The sequence below is a fragment of the Chroicocephalus ridibundus genome, chromosome 2 (assembly GCF_963924245.1).
Source record: "Chroicocephalus ridibundus chromosome 2, bChrRid1.1, whole genome shotgun sequence".
In the NCBI taxonomy this organism is placed as follows: Eukaryota; Metazoa; Chordata; class Aves; order Charadriiformes; family Laridae; genus Chroicocephalus; species Chroicocephalus ridibundus.
The window spans coordinates 100,963,083-100,983,840 of record NC_086285.1 but is presented as its reverse complement, the minus strand read 5'-3'; the positions used below and the strand labels follow the sequence as shown (position 1 = coordinate 100,983,840).

General features: G+C 43.7%; 1 long non-coding RNA gene across 1 annotated transcript; it reads left to right on the top strand.

Moving 5' to 3' along the window:
• The first annotated feature begins 8,306 nt into the window (after positions 1-8,306).
• LOC134510732 (uncharacterized) lies at positions 8,307-16,459 on the top strand. Its single transcript, XR_010069706.1, has 4 exons — positions 8,307-8,441; positions 14,880-14,924; positions 15,280-15,501; positions 16,043-16,459. It is a non-coding gene; the product is annotated as an uncharacterized LOC134510732 (long non-coding RNA).
• The last annotated feature ends 4,299 nt before the right edge of the window (positions 16,460-20,758 follow it).

Below are 20,758 nucleotides of genomic sequence, written 5' to 3'. Positions count from 1 at the left end.
AGGGCACAGAAGACCCCCAGCCCTCGCCCCCGAGCAGGGGCGGGGAGGGGGAAGCTGAGTGACTGGTGGATTGTCAAAACTTCCATCCGCCCATTGCAGCGGGGACCAAAGGAAACGCATGGCGGGGGGGGGGGGAGGTGGTGAGGCGAAAGGACCAACACGGGCTGCTGCCATTATCGTCATTAACAGCAATGATTAGAGGAAGGGACTTTTTTTTCCTTCTTCTTCCTCTGGCCCCTTGGAGTGGGGTGGAAGGTGCAGCGGGGAGACAAAGGACCCCTCTGCGAGGGACCGAGGGACTCGGCCGCCTTGAAGGAGACGAGTCGCCACCGCTGTGACCTGCCCGCGATGTTGCCCGTTATCCTCGACGTGGCAGGGCTCTCCCGTACCCCGCCGGGGCTGGCACAGCCTCGCACCGCCCGGCCGACACCGAAAACTTTCCTTTGCCCACCGCTGCCGGGGCCTTCCCATCCCCCGCCGCTGAGGGAAAACGGGGAGCGGGGGGGAGGGGTGGGGGAGGCGGCGAGCTGGGCGTTTCTTGCCCCCGACCCTCCCAGCCCCGACGGGACTGCCGGGGGGCCGCTCTGCCCCACGAGTCCGGCCCTGGGCGCGGGGAGCGTCAGGCCGGCCCGGGCCGGGCGCTGCCGTCCCTCGGCCGGACCCAGCGGGAGCGATCGCGCGGAGGAGCGCGGAGCGGCCGCCCGCGGCCCGGCCCGGCCCTCGCTGCCGCCGTCCCCGCCGCCCGGGAGCTCCGTCTTTGTGCTGAAGGGGCGGACGGGGCCGACGAGCTCTTCCTCAAGGGACGGCGCGGCGGGGGCGGCGGAGGCGAAGGCCCGCTGCTTTTCGGGATGCAAGTGTGTGGCGGGGGCGGGAGGAGAGGAAGAAGTGTGTGTGGGGGGGGTGGGGCACGGATGTCTCTCTCCTTTTCCCGAGCCCAGGGCGAAAGCCAGCTCCTCAGGTCTCCGCGGGGCTTCGAGACCCCTCTCCGAGCCGCGGCTTCAGCCCCACACCGCGGGTCCCGCCGGGACCGGCTGCCGCTGGAGGGGAGGGGGATCCCTCCCTTCCTGCCAACGCCCCCGCGGGGTGTCTCTAACCCCGACCAGCCCTTCCCTCCCCGCGCTCCGGGGAACCCGCTCCGTCTCGGAGAGTTGGTTAAAACTTCCTTCCCCCATCAGTTGGAAATAGGGAGCTTTCCCCTTGCCGTGTTTCACAAGGAGAGGAGGATTCCCACCCTCCTCCCCTCACCTCCCCCCCCGCCCCGCTCCAAAATCTCACCCTCAAAGCAGGCGAGCGACCCTCAGACAAAAATGCACCGCCGTAACAAAGCTGAGCGGGGCTTGGAAATTGCAGCGGTGTTTTGCGAATGGCAGTGTCACATTACAAGGGCTGCAGGTAAATAAAGGTGGGATAAGGCACCGACGCTGCCGAAATCTTCTTAGCGCTTTAGATCTGAGTGGAATGTGTATCCAGAAAAGGTTTCCACTTGGAGGCTTAAGAAATGTGAGCCATCCCCTCCCCCACCCGCTCCCATCCTTCTCAGATCGGTTCAGGGGGAAAAAAAATGCGGGGGGGGGGGGAAGTTTCGCTTGCTTTTCTATCAGCCCAGCATCTTTTCGGGGCGAACTTTGCTGTTCTTCACCTTGTGTGGAAATCGAGGAAAAAAAAAAAAAACAAAACCAAAAAACAAACAAACAAAACCCAAAAAACCAAAATGCATGTTACCTGCAACGGTGATTTTGTGGGGAGAGGGAGAGGGGACAAAAAGAAACAGGACAAAAAATATGAAGAAGAAAAAAAAAAGAAAAGGAAGAAAGAAAGGAAGGAAGGAAGGAAGGAAGAAACCCGCCGAGGACGGGGAAAGTTGCAAGATTGGGCGGAGAGCTTTGTTTCTCATCTGCAAAGTTCCCGGCGCAAGGATGAGCAGGGTCCTGCGAACGCCAGTAATTATGCACAGTTCTGATCAGTAAATGCCAATCCCTCACCACGCGATTCCTGCTCCTGCATTGGACATTGCCCATTTTTCTGACGGTTTATTAAGTCACTTTAGTAGGCAACCTTTCAAAGCCCTTTTTAATTTTTTTTCCCCCCTTGTGCAAGTAAGCTGGGACCAGAGCTGCTACACTAAGCTACTTAGCTTGAAAATCAGTTTAGTGAAGGTCTGGGAGATTCTGGGTTTATTTCCCCCCTTACAAGACCTATAGCAGGAGCTTAATAACAAAAGTGCGAAAAGAACGAAACTCTACGGAAAATTACAAACATCAGCAGCAGCTGCCAGAAGCACCAGGAAAATCTTGCCCTAAACCCCAAGACCTAAACAGTCAAAAAGGTTGGTGTGATCAACCCCCCTATCCATAAATTAGCTTGAAATTGTTGAGATATGGAATAAAATACTGTTGTGTTTTTGGTTTTGTTTTTGTTTTTTTTAAGGTAATTTAAAACATAAATTGGAAAAAAAATCTCTTCTTTTTACTTTTTTCTTTTTTTTTTTCTGAGATCTGTGTTTTAGTTGCTCGAATGCCTCCTTAACTTTCGGCAAAACCTAACAAAAAGGAAAGCGGTGCCAACTCATTAGCCGAACAGCGTTTTTAAAGACGACAAACAGTCACGTAGAGAAAAAAAAAAAAGGGATTGGGCTCAGAGTGAAAAGCAGAGTCACCTTCCCGATGGAGAGCGGATGCACGTCTGAAAACAGGGGGGAGAGAAATATATAGCAGCGCTGGGTATAATGTGATTATAGCTAAGGTAATCGCTTAAAATAAATTGTATACTGTTTAAAGTAAATCGACCTAAATGGCCACGCTCATATAATTCAAAGATCATTGGGTAGATAAACTTCTCCTTAAAGAGCCTTTCTTGAGAAGGAGTTTGCTAAGACAGTGTGATCCTTCCAGTTTCTTAAGGCGATGCATCCACTGCCAAGAGATTTTCTCTTTATTATTAACAAATCAGTTTAGATAGGGGTCCGATAAGAAATGCAAATCCAGACATAGGGGTCGCTGCTTGGCCGAATTTTAACTAAAGGCTGGTTCTGCAGGAATTGACTAAAGGGTATGTTTGCGAAGAGGATATGTGAAGCTTTGACACTGACTCTACTAAAAAAATGAAGTCAGTGATTTTGATCTGCTCCAGATGTCCTAAGAGTGGATATTGCAGGGCTGGGAATCCGCACCAAATATCTGAGGGCACTGATGGTAATCAGCGCAACACATCAGCCAGGGGGGACTGGCAATTGTGATAACCTGCTGCAAATGTGCAGGGCTGGAGATGGCAGTGATAAACCGCTGAAAATATCTTCAAATGGAGATGACAGAGATGTTGAAAGGAGACACCTAACTATGGGGAGAATAGGATACTAAGCAGAGCACAATCTGGGAGTGGAGTTGAGATATTTACTAGGCTACGGTTCACCCGTGTAATTTCCACAGAGGTACAGGCGGTTGTGCGCCGTCTCTGCGTGCAAATACACGCGCGTATGGACCCCTTACTAAAATTCGGGGTTTATGCGGCGTTGATAACAAGATCTACCAAGAGAAAGGGAGGCTTAATCGCTAAAGCGCCTTGTTTGTGGCTTGGGAAGAAAAGTTTTCATTTAATTCTGGGACTGCTTTGAAACATCCTGGTAGCGATTTCTTTTGCAAATCCTCGCTTGATTTTCAGCTCGCACCGGTAATAGACGAAGAAATTTAAGATGATCTCTTCAGTTAATAGTCTGTTTCAATTTTCTATCCTGTGGCAAGAACGTGCAAGGAAAAAAAGAAAAGTGCCAAAAAAATAGATTATCCGTATGTTGCTAATTTTCTGACTGTTCTCAGCATGTAGTTTCACTGTCTTTTTTTTTTCTCTCTCTGCCTTTTTTATGTGTAAGTTTAAAATAACTCTACCGTGTTAAGTATCAATCCTATACATTTTAATGATACATCTGTGCAGGACTGAATCCATTAATTTAATATATCTCGCCTAGATTCTAATTATGCACCGACTGTCGACTATTTGGATCAGTTGACTGAGTTTTCATTAAGTGTATTATATCTGATTTAGCACGGGACTGCGTTTCATTCGACGACGTGTGCTTTTTTATCATTTTTTTCGGGGGGGGGGTGGTGGGGGTGGTGGTGGTGGTGCCGGTGGCAGGGCTGCGGCTCCGCAGGACCTTGGCGTTGGTGTCCTCCCGCTGGTGACCCGCTGCCAGGCCCCGTCGCCTCCGTGCGTCCGTCCTGAGCGCTTCTCATCAGCCCTGATTTATGAGCCTTGTTAAACACTCATTATTACTTTGCACCTTCTTTTTTTTTTTTTTTTTTTTTTTTTTTTCCAGCAGGGTCTGGGAAACAACCCCACTTTGTGACAACAGGGCATGTGTCAAACAATTATAGGCGGAGAGGTGATGTAGCTCTGGAACACCAGATTGCACCCCTCCTCCCCTTCACGCCCATCCCGAGGAACATTTCTGTTAAAAAAAAAAGGTAAAAGGGAAGGAAAAAAAATAAAATAAAAAGTTAAAAAAAAATCTCATTCTCTTTTTGCAAATTTAACTCACAGCAACAGCAGCCTCCAGACCTCTGACCGTGCAAACGAATGGTTTGGTTTGTCCAAATAAACACAAAGTTGCAATCAGGGATATCTGGTCGATTCCCTAAACATGAACACACATATATATCCACAGCACAGGTAGTACAGGAAGGAATCCAAGTCTCAGCAGCTACAGCGTCTGATTGTATTCAAGGTAACAGCTAATAAGGCGTTTACAAAGATTATTTTATTCAGAGAGAGAGAGCATTTAAAAAAGAAACTATGGTCATTCCTCTCTTTTTGAAAAATAAATTAAGAGAAATTGTTTGGGTTTTTTTCCCCGATACCCTGGCGGTGACTTTTTACTAATAATTTATCAGTCCACCTCAGTTGCAACTTACATTTATTTCTGATAGCAATGCGAATGCACAGATGCTCTCTTCCTTAGTGCTTTTGCAAATGAATTGTTAAAGCCACGCACACAGGCCTATATGAACAAGCACACAAATCTATAGAATGAATCATCTGCCTCTCTCTGTATCTATCTGTCCGTCTGTCTGTCTTCCTGTCTATGAATATTTTATGGGTCTGAACTTAATTAACAAAATAATTTCCATTTTGTCTCCAAAATGATCAACAGCAATTACGTGAGATTTTTAAGGTTTATAATTTTATGTCACCAGACTGTTGCTTGGGGGCAGAGGCACAATTGCCATGCCAGCTGCAGTTGTATTTATTTGTTTTTCTGTCTTGTTCCTGTAGGGCTGCATTATGCAGTTTTTAATTAGTTTGTGTTTGTATTTCACCCGTCCCAAATCAATGCCATCCTGGAGCAATGCAATGTAAATTCCTACAGTACAGGTGTAGCTGCTAGCTCTGGAACACTAGGAAACTCATGTCTTACAAATGAAAGCAGTGAATGCCATTCAGCCAAACTGTCAGCTTTAAACAGCCAAGAGGAAGGAGATCAAAGCAGAGAGCAGGAACTTCTACTCTCCAGATTAGTCTTTATGGTTTGAACGCCTAATGCTATTAAAGGGAAACAGGACATATAGCACATCGTTGGCTACAAAGTTACTTCTAATTTTGCTGAAGTCCTGCCTTATTTTGGCCAATGTAAGCCTTCAGAGCATTTCAAGATGCACTGTTTCCTTTGAGGCCTAGTAGCTACTCATCTGAAATTATGCAGAACTAATGCCTTCAGAGACACATTTCTGTTTGTGCACATATTTATATAACTTATCGCCTTCTGAAAGATAATTTTGATTTCCTCCTAGGTTCCACAAAGTCTTTTAATAGAACTCGCAGCAATAAAACCTGAAATTCTAGTATCTCCAGACATGAAAAGTCCCTTTATGTTGTGTTTGGTGTCTCTTCTTTCTTGAAATGACCTCTGTACGGTGGTGTATAAATCTATTATTCCAGTCACTAGGGAATTCTTTTAAAGCTTTCTCTTTTTTTTTGTCAGGAATAAGAGATCGTTCATCTTTAACTAGGCCACATAGAAATTATGATTCAACAGCAGTGTATATTTAATTAGAGTAATCTCACTTGAATTTAATTACCTAATGAATTATTTGTTTAAAAGGTAAAAAGGCTTGTTTGCCAAGTACAGTGCAACCCACTGATAAGAACTTCCGTTATAAGAACATTAATATTTAAAAAAAAAAAAAGCTCAACCAACATTTTATGGTTTTATATTTTAACTCTTTGGTTCTGCCAGCCGTCGTTGGCCGCGCCGAGCCCGCTACGATCAGGGCTCCGACCCCGTCCCTTCGACTCCCCGCAGTCGGCCCCCCCCGCCGCCGCCCACCCGCGTAAGTAACGCGCCCCACGGCGCCGCGGCAGCCGGCGGAGTGGGGGGTTGGTGGGGTGTCGGTGGAGGAGAGACGGACACGGGCGGCTTTGCCGGGTGAATTTCGAGGCGAAACGCCGGCGCGACTCGGCAAGCGGCGGCGAGGCTGGCCGGCTGCCGCGGGGAGAGGGGCTGCGCGCCGCTCCGCGCAACGCGCATCGCTCCGCGCAGCGCCGGGCAGCCGCCGGGCGCGGAGTTGCTCCCCAGGGCTGCTCTCCCTTCCCCGCAGCGCTGTGCCTGAAGGAGGTCCTGACCGGGAAGGTGTCGGAGCGCCGGGCTACAAAACAGTCATCTTCTTTAATTTATTTATTGTTTTTTTTTTCTTTCTCCCTTTCCCCCCAGTCTTGTGGGCAGCGCAGCTAATGACAGTCCTTAGATTATTTATGGTTCTTCGTCCAAGTCAACAAAAAACTGACCAGCCTCTACCCTTGACCTTTCTCCTCTGTTCCCAAGTTTTCCAGCTACCGCATTGTTTGTTTCCAAGATACAACGCATACAGTGCTGAGCTGCAACACTTGTCAGAAGATTCGTCTGAAAGCATCACAGCTCGGGGATTATCTGCCTCCAAAAGAAAAAAAAAAAGCATGTTTTTTTCTTATGCAATAGTGGGAAGGTCTTGATGTATTCTACTGACCTGCTGCAGAAAAACTAGATCCAAATAAATTTCTCTTTTTTTGTTGTTTTTTTTTTGTTTGTTTGTTTGTTTTCTTCTGCACTGGGACCTCTTCTGTAACGTTTGGCAGTGGGACCTCTGGAAGGTACCACTGTGCGGTTATGTGTCGCTCGGACTGAGAACTTTCGGTCCGTCCTCCCCCCTTCCCCAGAACACAACGAGGCCACCGGCAAGGCCTGAACCGCCGGGTGGGGAGCAGCGGGGGGTCGGATTGACCTCTCCTCCCCCCGCGCAGCGATGCCCTGACACCAGGCAGGATGCCCGGTCGCTGCCAGCATAGGGAACAGGCGTTAAACCCGTATCGCTGGAGTTGGCGAAGGTGATCAGGGGATGCCCAACACGAAGGGGTGTTTCTCCCTCGCCTTCCTTTGGTAGGTAAGAACCTGCCAAACATTTCTGCTTGTGGAGGAGCAGCAAGAGGGGAAGGGGACCGTGGGCAGGCAGGGTAAAAAAACAAAGCCAAGCTTAAAACTAAACTTCAGCAATGCTGAGGCATCATTTCGAGCCAAAGCCGGGGTGGGGGTGGGGGGTGGTCCCTAACAGGTGGCACTAAAGCTCCTACTCGGGCCGTCCTGCAGCCAAGGACCGCAGCAGCAATTAGCCCGTGGGTGCACGCACAGACGTACCGCCCACGCAGAGGCAGAGCCGGAGATGCACCCACGCTTCAAAACACCGAACCCGCCGGCTCTGCAGGGAAATCTCCCCCGCTCCCCCTTTCCCCCGCCCTGAGGCCAGGTAGGAGGTAACCGGCCGGTGGCCCCGCGGAGGCGGCGAGGGCTGCGAGCCGCCGGGAGCCCCGCCGCCACCGGGCGAGGGTGCGTGGCCCGCGGGCACCCCCACACCCACCCCCCCGACCACGCAGCGCCCTCGCCCCGCTCCTGCCCCGCTTTCGACGCCGGCGTTTGAAGTGCAGATGGGCTGGATGCGGTTTCCGCAGCAGCGGGCTGCTTTGCTGCGGAAGTGCCCGCTCAAGTCTTCTCGCTCGATGGCGGCGCAGTTTGCGCGGCGCTGAAAATGCAGCCCGGCGCAGCGGGGCTGGGCCCCCGCCGGAGCGGTGTTGGGCGGGGGCGGGTACGGGGGCGAGAAGACCGGAGAGCCCCTCTCGGACCGCAAAGTCAACCCGTGGTGGCCTGGGGATGTGCTGGGTGTCAGGCAGGAAAGGAGTGGCGGAGGCAAGCCTCAGCCTTTGCCGTTCTCCATCTTCTCCGTTTCAGGGTGTAGATCCTCATTTTTTTTAATTTTTCTTTTTTTCCCCATGATTTTTGGAGTTCTGCTGAAGAGAGGCAGCTTTATGCACAGGTCGCACAAGCTATTGGCACGGAGGCGGCAGCAGAGGTTACCCCCTCACCAGCACCTCAACTCCTATTTCTTGGTGCCAGAAGGGTGATGCCTATTTTGCACTTTCAGGTAAATATTCCAGGTCCTGAACCCAACAGTAGCCTCGAGTCTGTTACAGTGAGAATGGCAGTTTGACTTCAGAAAATCTCAAACCTCACAAATGTATTAAAAATGTTAAAGACATTCAAAGCTGAGGCTGCAGTCCTTTTCAGATCTTACAGCAAAATTATCACAATATCTCACTGTTTAGAGGCATATAAATATGTTGGCCTCCTCTACTATGCGTCATTTGCACACAGTATTATTAGAATCAACTGGCAACTCCACTGAAATGTTTGTAATGGCTTTGAGATATTATGGGAGTTATAGATCTGTATGCCTGGCGTTTTAATTCTCAAGGGCCTATGCTTTTCTTAATGTAATGAGTGCAGTCGTCACAGCACGTCTACATAATGTAGTTTACTCCATTAATTTTGATAACCAAATACGTATATTAATAGATCATATTTGGCTGTGTGTTTTTATTCTTACCCCCTTTGGAAAATGTGTGTATTTCTACTGTATTATTACTGATAAAGTACAGCTGTATAATTTCAATTGTGTAGTTACGGTAGGACAAACTATTAAATATATCTTAGACTGGAACTTGTTGAATTAAAATTCCTCAGAAAAAGCTCCTCAGATTCTTTTTAATATTCTATAAACAGAATAATTTACAATGTCATTCTATCTCTTCTATAGCTTTCTTCTAACACTTCAGCATTAGTAGCAGTTGGTGTATTTTCTTTCTTTGCTTTCTTTCTTCTTAGATGTATAGTCACTCTTTTGTTGATATAATTGACTTCTGTATCCATTGATGTGTGCTGCATTTTAGTGATGACTTTGTGTTTTAGCCAATAATACTTTTTAATAAGATTGTTTGGATCATATTTTAAGGACAGGTGTAAACAGTTGGTTTGTTTTTTAATGTCTAGTGTAGACCCGGGCAAGGTTTTTGCCCGGGAACAGGTTTGCACTGAAATCAGACTATACATTTTTCTACATTTATATACTTAGACACATTTTCAACTTTTCTTTACTTTAGGCTTACTAAATTGTAATTAGCTTCCCTCTTCTGCGTCTTTTGCCTACATTAATATGCTAAAGTCCATGAGGGCTGTATCTCTCTTGTATTTGTTCTTTCTAATAATACAAGAGTATATTTGAATGGCAACACAGTTTGAACTTGGTCTGTATCAAACAGCACTAGTCCATTGAAAGCATTGCATCAGGATAATAGTGAGACCAGAAATAAAGTGGATTTAAAAAAATAATAGTAATTGAATGAAAATACTTCTACTGAAATACAATATAATGAGAAAATCCTTCATATGTGGTGCTTAGAACAAATATTGACTGGTGGACTAATACTATTGTGTTCCTTAACGAGAAAGTTAATCATGTCCTCGACTGAATTATTGGTCTAGATGCTGCGAGAAACAGGGAACTAGACTGTTCAAATTTTTTAGGACTTGGTCTTTGTGGTAGTTAGATCACTGTGGCAATGAGTAGAACTCGGTGTGCAACCCTGAGCTGCATCATTGTACTCTACAAAGTAGCACTGAGTTTATTTTATTGATTCACTGCAGGTTTTTTTCCCCACAAACTGCTGTTCTTCATCTCGTATGTTTCAGTTTACTTATGTATGGTACTTCCCTGCCAAAGAAGGCAATTTTTAGGATTTCGCCTGGAGTTGAAAACACTCAGATAATAATGATAATAACACCTTCACTGTTAATTCTTCATGCATAACTAGACTGCTTCAATTTACAAGACATCTTATACAATATGGTTATATTTTTCTTTTTTTTTTTCCCCCATGTGTGTTCTGCTGTTTTCTCATATGTTTTGCATTGTTCACAGACAAGATAAATTTTAGATGTTTAAGTCATGATGTTCAGAGACTTACAGACATTATTAAGAACAGTAAGGAATTATGAGCATTTACAAACACAACAGGCCCAAATTAAGACCCTCAGTTCAGCAGCTGGAAGCTTTTTGGGGTTAATTACTACACGCGAAGAGAAAACATGCAAGGAACTGTGTACTCATTATATTCTGCACCCTCAAGTTAAAGAGATTACCAATGGAGTAAAAGATTGGTTAGCTTGAGTACAGGTAGTGGAACCTGAATTCAAGTTTTTATTGTGTTCACCTATGTCCGTAAGTTGAAATATTTAACACCTGGATGTTTTTTTGAATGCCACGGGATGCTCAAATAAAGAGAGATACGAAACAAATCTAAGCCAACCAGATGTTTTGAAGACAAGGAAAGTAAAAGGCCGTATCCTGCAAAACGGGGCTGATAATGGACGGGGAAATATTTGCTTTTCTGTTTCACCTTTTATTTCTTTCCCTGGGTTTTCCATGAGGGTCAGAGAGTTAGACAACAACATGGTCATTCGGCAGTTCGCAGGTGTTTTTTCTTTCTCTCTCTCTCACCTTGCTTCAGGCCAACAAGTGAAAGCATTTGCAGTAGTTCATACTGTGCTGGCATCACGGCTGTAATTGCACTAACCCAGAACACTGTTACCATAAACATTTCTATACTAACCTTAATAATTCTAATGCTTCATGGAAGCAGTCTTGGTGCTGTTGCATTGATGTAGTAGAGACTGCCAGCGTAACTCACAATAATCTCACAATCCTTACAAAGCCTGCTCTGTGCAATTTCCTTCTACTTCACATTATTTACTTGGTCTAAACTACTTGCTGTTTCATATAGTGATGAATACCAGTTCATTTAGTTCAAATAAAATAATCTCTTCAGATATTGATTGGTGCTCTGACTAATCCCTACTTCATGAGTCCATCTTGGGACTGTTGGGAAGTTTCCCCATAATGCAGTGCTACTGTATGGCTGAACAAACTTCTGTGTTAGTATAAAACATTTCCACCTACACAGAGATTTGCTGAGGATTTCTTAATTTCTTACAAGTTTATACACTTTTTTAAACCATGATAAGCTCTAGGGGTATAAAAAAGACTTCTCTAGCAGAAACTAGACGCTTCAATGGAAAAGAGTGTGGTCAAGAGCCTTTGTCATCTCAATTCCACTGTCATTCTGTTCGCTTGTTTGCTTTTGTTGTGAGTTTTTGTAACTGCACCACTGCCTTGAAGTCCAGGGAGCAGGATACCCAGATTATTCTCATTTGATAGGGCACAGAAGCAGTATAATAGCCCTTCTTGGGGGAGGGAACAACTCAGTGTATCTCCACTGACCAACAGAGCTGCTAATAATGTCAATATGTTGACATATAAACTTGGATCCTACTACACAGTGTCTTTTGGGTGACAACCTTTCCCTGCTAACTCAGTATACTTTATTTTTCATCCTTCTTTTTAAAGTCTTCTCATCTTGCTTTCTTATCCTCTGCCCATTTATTACCATTTTGTTTCCTTCAACTCCATCTCCCATCTTCCATGTTCTTATTTATCCATCTCCACTGCCTCAATCTCATCAGCTCCATGTTTGACCCTACATTAAAACAACTTTTGCTTTTTCAGTTGTTTTAACTAAAAGCAGGATCCCTATATTCTTCATGTTTATCTGTACTTGGTAGTTGATAAAGATTTCAGAAAAGGGATTGTCTTTCTGCATGTTTATGTAATGCCTGCTCCACCTGAGACCCTAAAGCTTAAGCAACAATTAAAAAAAGCGTCAGTTTTCCATTGATGTGTCTACTCTGCTTAAAAATGTCCAAGCAATTAGGTACTCAGGTGACTCCTCATGTAACTACAGCTGTGTGACTAATTATGCTACACTTTTTCCTTCACTAAACTTGCACTTGAAAGAGCATGTATGTATGCAAGAGTGAAAAATCTTTCTGGATTTGTTTGCGTTTGTGTTCCTAACAGTTGCTTGTTAATATGAACATGCTTTGGGGAAAAATGGTGGCCTGTGGATGCAATCTGACCTTCAGCCAGAGTTGATATCAAGTAACTTCACAGTTTGGCATCTGGCTGTTGACAGTGCTAGAAAAGAGTATTTGTGTATGTGCATTTAACTGCATGTCGTGCTCTGTGCATGTAGTACTTGTACTACTTCCCCAGTAGTAAGGGAATTAATACACACACATACAATTTTGAACATTTTTTTTTCATTATTGCTACTATTTAGCTTTGCTTGACATTTAGTTATGGGCAAGAGTAGAAATGAAGGAATAAATGTAAGAAAGGAAATAAAAAGCATTTAAAACCATCTAAAGGATTACTTCAGCTAGTTGGGCAAGCCCATGGGACAAGTGAGGATGCAGTCAAGGACATGGAGAGGTAGATGAAGAAGAGGTAGATGAAGACACTGCAAGGGTCACTCTCCAGTTCAGGACTTGAACCTGAGAAGTGAACTTCAAGGTGAGTGGACCACTGGTTGGTGTGTGAGATTCCAAGGGTTGTGATCATGGTACAAAGTCCTGCTGGGGAAATTACTAGTGGGGTCCCTCAGCAGTTCACGTAGGAACCCATACTGTTTCTCATTAAGCTAGAAGCTAGGATAGAGTGTACCCTTAGCAAGTTTGCAGATCATACCACATTGGGTAGGAGTGGCTCTTTCACTGGAGGGCAGGTGACTATTCAGAAGGACATTGACAGGCTGGAGAAAGGGTCTAGCAGGAATCTCATGAGGTTCAGTGTAGCTGAATGCAGAGTCCCAGCCCTGGTCTGGGAAGACATCCTGCTTCCGTCCAGGCTTGGAATCAACTGGTTGAAAAACAATTTTGTGAAAAAGGACCTGAAGGGCCCAGTGGACAACAGAGGGAACATGAGCCAGCGCTGAGCAGCAGTTGCAGTGAAGAACCCCTGCATAATGGGCAGTAATAGTGTTTGTGGAACCAGTAGGAAGGAAGAGATTATTCTCCTCTATTTAGCAATCGTGAGATTCTATGTGAAGAACTCTGTCCATTTTTCAGCTTTCCAGTGCAAAATAGGTATCACCATGCTGCAGTCAGTGTAGTGGAGGTCTACCAAGACGATTAGAAGCCTAGAGAGCTTGATGAGGAGAGGCTGGGAGAATTGTGTTTGTTCAGCCAAGAAGAACAGGCTAATGGGAGATCTTATTGCTGCCTTCAGCTTCTTATCGGTAAAGTCTAAAAAAAATAGACACTGACTGTTCTTAGAGGCGGCAGGATTAGAAGCAGAGACACAGGTTGTTTTATGGGAAATTATGATTAGACACCAAAAAAATAAAAGAAAAAGGAGAAAAAAACGCAAGCCACAAGTGCCTAGAGAGTCTCTGGAATCACCATCCTTGAAGATATTCAAAACTGAACTGGACAAGGCCCAGAGGAATCTGACATAGTTGGATGCACTTTGAGAGGAGGGTGGAACTAGATGACCTCCTTTCCAACCAAAACTATGTTATGATTTTGTAGTAGTTGAACCCATATCGCTATAAGAATGGAGTTAACATCACTGCCTATGTTACAGGGCCATTTGGGACAGTCTACAAAATACGTGGCAATAATGCATGTGGCTGTAATGCATCAGTTGTATGCACTACAGATACATTTATTTCACAGCTTTGAAATCTCATCAGAATGCACTGTGTAACAGCACTGATACTTCTCTCTCTTATGGGTGTATAGTACAGCTTATACATAGCCATGATAGCTAATAAGATGCTGTCTGATACAGTGAACAAGCCATATTAGCAAGCTAGAGAGATCTGGCAAGCACTGTGCCATCTTTATCAGAAAGCCATTTCTGTGTCCAGGAAAGAGTGGAGAGAAGGGAGAAAAGAGGTGAGCAAGACCTGAGGAACAGTCATCATCCAGATGATTAACTGACTTTTCGACCCAGCTGGTGCTTTAATGGCCTGTGCCAGGGAACATACAAGAAGTGGACTCGCATGTAGATGTGCAGGATAGCTCTGTGAGAAAGCAGAGCTGCCAGTTATTATCATGCACTCTACTTCTGAGGATAATTTCTCTGAGTACACAAGTAAGGGTACTTCCTAGCTGAAGCGCTTTTTTCTATGGCCAGGCTAACATAATTTGGCTTTCTTGGCTTGTGAGGTCCTAGGAGAGCCTTTTGGCCCATTCTGAGATTAAGATCCTTTGTCATTTGTTGCTAAATAACAAAGAGAAAAGTCACTGAATGTAAAGTGCGGGGCGTGGGTGGTGGGGCAGGAACAGCTTTTAAACGGGTTTTGTAGTGTTGAAATGGAAGTGTTCTCTGACCTTTCTTAATCCTAATTATTGTTTATGAAAGAACAAGTGCTTCTAAAATAAATAAATAAAAGATATACTTTTAATTGTGGAATTAACCGTAGTTGCATGTCATTCTGAAATATTTCATAATTTTGTAATTGCTTAAAGTGTTGGTATTTAGTGAACATAATTTACAGTAATTCCTTTATTCTTTCTTTGTCTAACCAATAATCATCTTTGTAATAGGCAATAGAATCATGAACTGAACAAAACTGTACACGTAAGTGTTCAAAACATTTCTATTTGTCTTTTGTTTCAGTAGGAATCCAAAACAAAGTTAATCTGATCAACGGGGATCAATAGAAAAGTGAGTGAAGATTCTTATTTCTTTGAAGCCGGTGAAGGCAATGAAATAATCCTTCTAAACAATGAAGGCCTTTAATTCAGAGTCTGGAACACTGAAAGGCATTGTGAAGTGGGATTTGCAGTGTTTCTGGTTTTAATTTAAACTGTACAAGCAGGTGCAGTAATGGGAGGTGAATTACTCTTATTACATTGTTGCAGTACTGTAAGACAAAAACCACAGAAAAGTCCCAGACCTGTTTTACTGATGACTGGAGTAGTAAAAAAGTCTTAGAAGAGCGTCCTTCTGTCTTACTCTCCATGTCCCCACCCTCAATTTTAACGTATCCATTTTCTTTCTTTCTTTGTGATTTCCTTAGGTCTACAAGCTGAAAACAAGTAAATGGGAGTCTGCACCCGTGTGAGCTGGCCACCTCTGGAAGCAATGTCAGCCAGTTCTTCAGCCTCCTGTGCCTTCACATGGAATGCCGATAGTGGACTGGGCTGCAGAGGGCCCTTCTGTGGATTTTTGGGGCTGAGGAATGCATAAGACAAGGCGGACCAGGTCCACCACCGTGAATCACAAATGGTTGGTTCATCAGGTGGGTAACGCACTGCCAGCGGGGCAGGGACTTGCCAGCCAGGACACCATTCCACTGTTCCCAAGGGGAAGCAAGGGGAGCAGCACAGGCCCAGACACGGTGGCGGGGGTCAACTGAGAGTTCAGAACACTTGGCATCACTGCGTGATGAGGCAGGTCCAAGGAACATAAATTGGCAAAGCAGGATCAGGTGGCAGCAGCCAGGGTCTTACTCAGCCTGGTGACCGCCAGAGAGGTCCCACAATGAGGTGGCAGGTCTGAGGTCAAGCTGGGAAGTCAGCGCATGGGTAAGGGTCGAGAGCAGAAGGCTGGGCATGGCTGTGATGGAGCTGGAGACAGGCACACACAGAGCACAGCTCACGCAGGGACTGATGGCCCTGGGTTGAGCTGAAACAGGGGGCCCTGGGCAATGGGCAAGGGTGTGGGGGGCCCCCAAGCCAGGGCTACTAAAGCCTGTTAGTGCCCTCAGGGCCTTGATAAGCATATGGGACAGCGACTGATCAGTAATCTGAGACCAGGACTAACAGATGGATCTTTGCTAGAAGGTGCAGTATTGGACAGAAGACAGGATGCAAAGAGGGGCCCTCCGGCTCGTGCTAAGGCAGCAAACCAGGCTGGCCAAAAGAGAGCATGAAGGACTCTGATTATGCTGCAGCTGATGTCAGTGCTTTTATGGACAGGAGGAGGAGGATGATTTCACTCTCTACATTTCTGTCTACCTCACAGGCTTGCAAAAATGTAACGTGCAGTAGGACCCCTGTTGTCACTCACCATTAACTTGTTCGGGGTGAAAAGAATGATTTCTTAGTAGTTTTCTCCTGACTTCTTCTACCTCTTCCCCTAATTTCCTTACTTCATATTCAATTAGATTCTAGTTGTCAAAGAAAATTAATATTAAATATTTATATGCAATATTTTCTGTTCCATATCTCTTACAGAAGGAATTGAGGATTGATTGATTTTTCCCTGTGTCTTGATCTTTCACTTTTTTTGTCTGACTTTCCTTTTCTTGTAACGTGAGAGGAAGTTCAACTTTTGAACCTTGGGTTAAAATGTTTGTCTTGGCCCTAGGCTGAACTTGCTGATTTTGATACTTTATGCTTTTGTTTGTAGAGTCTAGGAAAGTATAGATGGGCAAAATCAGGCTTACTGTGGGTTCACAACTTGAATCATGATGACTGCAATCATCGTGAGGACCATTTCAAATGTATTTAGTTCACATGTTGTCCTTGGGGTTTTCTGTCTACCTGGAAGAAAAAATACTGTCCTCCAACCCACCTACATCCAGGAACTCAGGGACCCACAACCACCAAACCTGTCACAGAAGATTGGTTTCATGGCACTGGGGGGAGAGGCATGATGCCAGAGTGCTGTTCCTATCTTCAAATAGCATCTCCCTGAATAAGGTCCTCTTTGTTTCAGGAGCCGTGGGTGTGTTTTGTATGCGCTGTTCATTTATTTTTTCAGTTGCGTGTTCAGAGATAACAAGGGTTGCACTAATTGCCTAAATAAGATTTGGAATTTAACAAATTATACTGTTCAATAACATAATTTTCTTTGACAAAAACAACCCAGGTAGTGATTTCCTAGTCTGACAGCACTGGGAACTAGACTTGATTCAGAAGTGTAAGAATGAGATTCTAATAGCGTAAGAAAATAAAAAGTGCTATTTATCACTGTTTCAGTGTCACCAACTTGTTATTTTTATTGTTCTTCAGAATAATGGGACTTATTGAAGCAGTTTATCCTCAAGTCACATGATACATTTTATGCATGAAGAACGAAGAGGATTCTAAATAGCAAAACATAAAAAAGCACCTCAAATTTAACACAAATCCACAGCAAGGAGAGCTACATTTTAAAAACCATCCTATTTCTGTCTGGAATGAGCAGAAAACAAGTACATATGGAAAAGAAAAAGTTCAGTGATTAAAACCACACAAGTTGAGGTATTTGCATAGTTACTGCTGCACTCAAATGAAAGAAGATAATTGTGTATATGAAAGGTTTTCAACAGCTGTCTTTGGAATCAAATAAAGAATTAGATAAACGTGCTGGCTGCTATGCATCTGGGACATATACACCAACACTCAATATTCACAAATTGCTAAATGCTTGTTGGACACCTGAAATTCTATTGATTACTAAAGCTCAATAATGTCTGAGAGACTTGTTCAAAAGAGTAGGCAAGCAAACAAGAAATTACATAGTATTGGTACTCAGCATATACAAAATTCACTATGCTAAGAGCAAGCATTCTGACCAGATAAATAACCTTAGTTCAGTGTGGCAGCATCCATAACAGGAAACCTTTCAAATGGTGATTACATAAAATTAAGGATGATACAGTGAAAAAGAGTATTGTAAATCAGACAGCAGGGAATTTCAAGGATCACAAATCCTTGCCTAATATAAATTACAGCAATAAATTCTAGCATGGATTGTTTCTTTTATAACAATGGTTACCAAGAAAATAGGAATTGCGAGCTAAAATTCCAGGACATTTAAATCATGGTGGTGTCTAGAAGTTTGTTTTATTTAGTTTCCAGTTTGCTGAAAAGTTAACACAAGCAATAGATATAAAACTATTTGATTTTATAAATTAATGTCTGTTTGCTTAGATTCTATATTAAGTCAGCAAGTAACACTCTTAATGTATTTATTATGGTAACTGGAAATAAATAGTTAACCTTATTCCTTCTTTCACAGATTTTTAGCATGACCCTAGCGACATACATTCATGTATCAAGAATTCCATTGAAAACTGTGGAAAGATACCAGTATAAAACTGGCGTGTGCATCAGTCTCAGCACTTGGTAGAGGTTATTGTCCCCTGGATCTTCTCATTTATTACAAAACACACAACAAACAACTGCTTGAGAGATGAGAATAGTAATTTTAAAAAAAGTCTGTTAAGATTAACTCCCAGAATGCTGTGCCTCGCTTTTCATCTCACTGGAGTTATTAGTCGTCTCTCAGATGGCTTAACAGGGATGGTCATTGTACTGTAACCCTGGGCTCCGATAGTGGGGTTGTCCTTATGTCGTAATTAGAGAAAAGATATTGCCTCAGAGAAAACTGTAATATAAACATGAACTGCTCTGGCTAGCATTAATCTATTTTGATATGAAGTGATCTGGCATCATGGGAAGCCAAAGAAGATTTTCTTCATGTGATTTACAAACAAAAGAAAAGCCCTGCAAGACTGCAGAAAAACACAACTCCAACAATGCTTATAATTTGGCCTGGGGTTGGCTCCACAGTACCTGCAGGCAATCTCACGCAATGCAAAATACCACTAGTGAATTCCAGTTCTCTGTAGAAAGCAGCTCATAATGGATATTGGCTAGTCATGGCGCTCTTATGACTAGTTAAATGCCAAAGCAATGTTTTGCATAAATTAAAATAGGTTCTCATATATTTCTGGTCAAATACTCCCAAAAGAGAAATTCTTATGTTGCACACAGCACGTTCCTGTTCTTTGAAAATAGTAAAAAAAAAAGGGGGAGGGGCTAGAGGAAAAGAGAAAAAATTAATCTCTTCTTAGGATTAAAATTTCACTGCCCTTAAAGTCTTCAACAGGTCCTTTTCAAAAACAGAACTTGAACTCTCTGTCCAACTCTGTATACAAAGTGTTGAGTCGTAATCAGTTTCTGCAATTTCCCCGCACAATGATAATGGCTTGGGACTAGTCTCTGACTACTCTGTTCAAAGAGGAATGAAAATTACAAGTGTATAATTACACAGTGTCATCTGATGCCACTATGTGATATAGCTGATTATCTGTGAACATGGATTATACATATATGATGCCTCTAAATTGTTCTGCAGTTCTTCAAGAAACTGTAAGTGAAGATTTGGACCCATTATTTATTTGCCTTGAGTGCTTCCACAAGAGATTCTCTTACATATCTTATTCAACGTACTTTGGGGTGTAGCTCTAATGCTTTTGCAGTGAGGCAAGAAGGAAGCATAATTTCTATGACTCATGGGATTGCTTTATACAGGACTGGTTGTACTGGGACTTGCTGCTGAGCAGTGGTGTACAAGGTAGTCTCTCGGAAGACCCAGAGTTATGGCTTTCAATACTTCTTCTGTTTAGATGATTGCAACATTGTCTGATACTAAGGGCACATAAAAAATCATCTCCTTTATTTTCCTTTTACATGATTGGAGCTAGTAAAAGTGCTAGGAGGGGAGCAATTTCTTTTCAGAGAGTTTGTGGTTTAGTTCCATTACATCAATAAGAAATGAGGTATTAAAATATATTAAAAGATAAATATGACAATTTTTCCCTCTGTTTTTCCAGTGTGCTTTGCCTTCACTGTCATTCAGGCAGCAAAGACTTCATGATATAGAAGGTGGTTTTTTTGTATTGTAAATGTCTAAGGAATAGTAAGGTATGAGCACAGAGATTAAATTAATATGAAATTTTGAATATTGTATTTAGGATGGTGGAACTGTACCACATGTTCCGCAATAAATTAGTTATTTATATTCCATTTACCTATTACAGTTCCAGGAATGCACTTCCACCAATTCTTGTATTTTTCTACCACACACTTCAGGTCAGGGCCTTGACAAAAAAGAATTAAGTATTGCACTGCTGGACAGTCTCTTCTGTTCACAAACCAAGGAATTATATTTCTAACAAGTCCTCGAGTGAACTTGCAATACTGAATTCTGCTGGTTACCCTTGACTCCTGTGTTTTCACCAAGGAATTGTGGAGAAAAATGGAAGCATGTCCTCCTCCAGTCCCTCCTCTGTGACACAGCCTGGTCTCTGGGTTCCCTGTTCTCACTTGCGGAGCCTGGCAAGGTTCAGCCTTCTTCCCCTGGTGTTTTTTTTTTAGAAAGCAAAGCTGATCTGTTCTCTACTATAAATAGATGCAGATGGTAATAATAGCACTGGTAAGCAACCAGGTGAATGCCAAACCTTCTTTGAAATGCCCCAGCCTCTACTGATGAGGAGGCTTGCACGCAGCACCATCTGTCAGGGGTGTTCGTTTATCATTAACCAACTGGGGAGACAGCATGAGCTCAAATGCCACCAGAAAAGAGACAACAGCTCTGTTTCAAATGCAGTACATTTGTTTCAAGGAAAAATTTGTGAACAGAAAGTAGGGCTAAATGTATTAAATAAATAATTTGCTCTGAGTCAGATTCTGCTATGTTTACTCAGACAGAAAAGTACTTTATTTAGCAGCTGAGTGAGCATTTCACGTGGAGTCAGATATCTGAACCAAGAGAAAAGATCA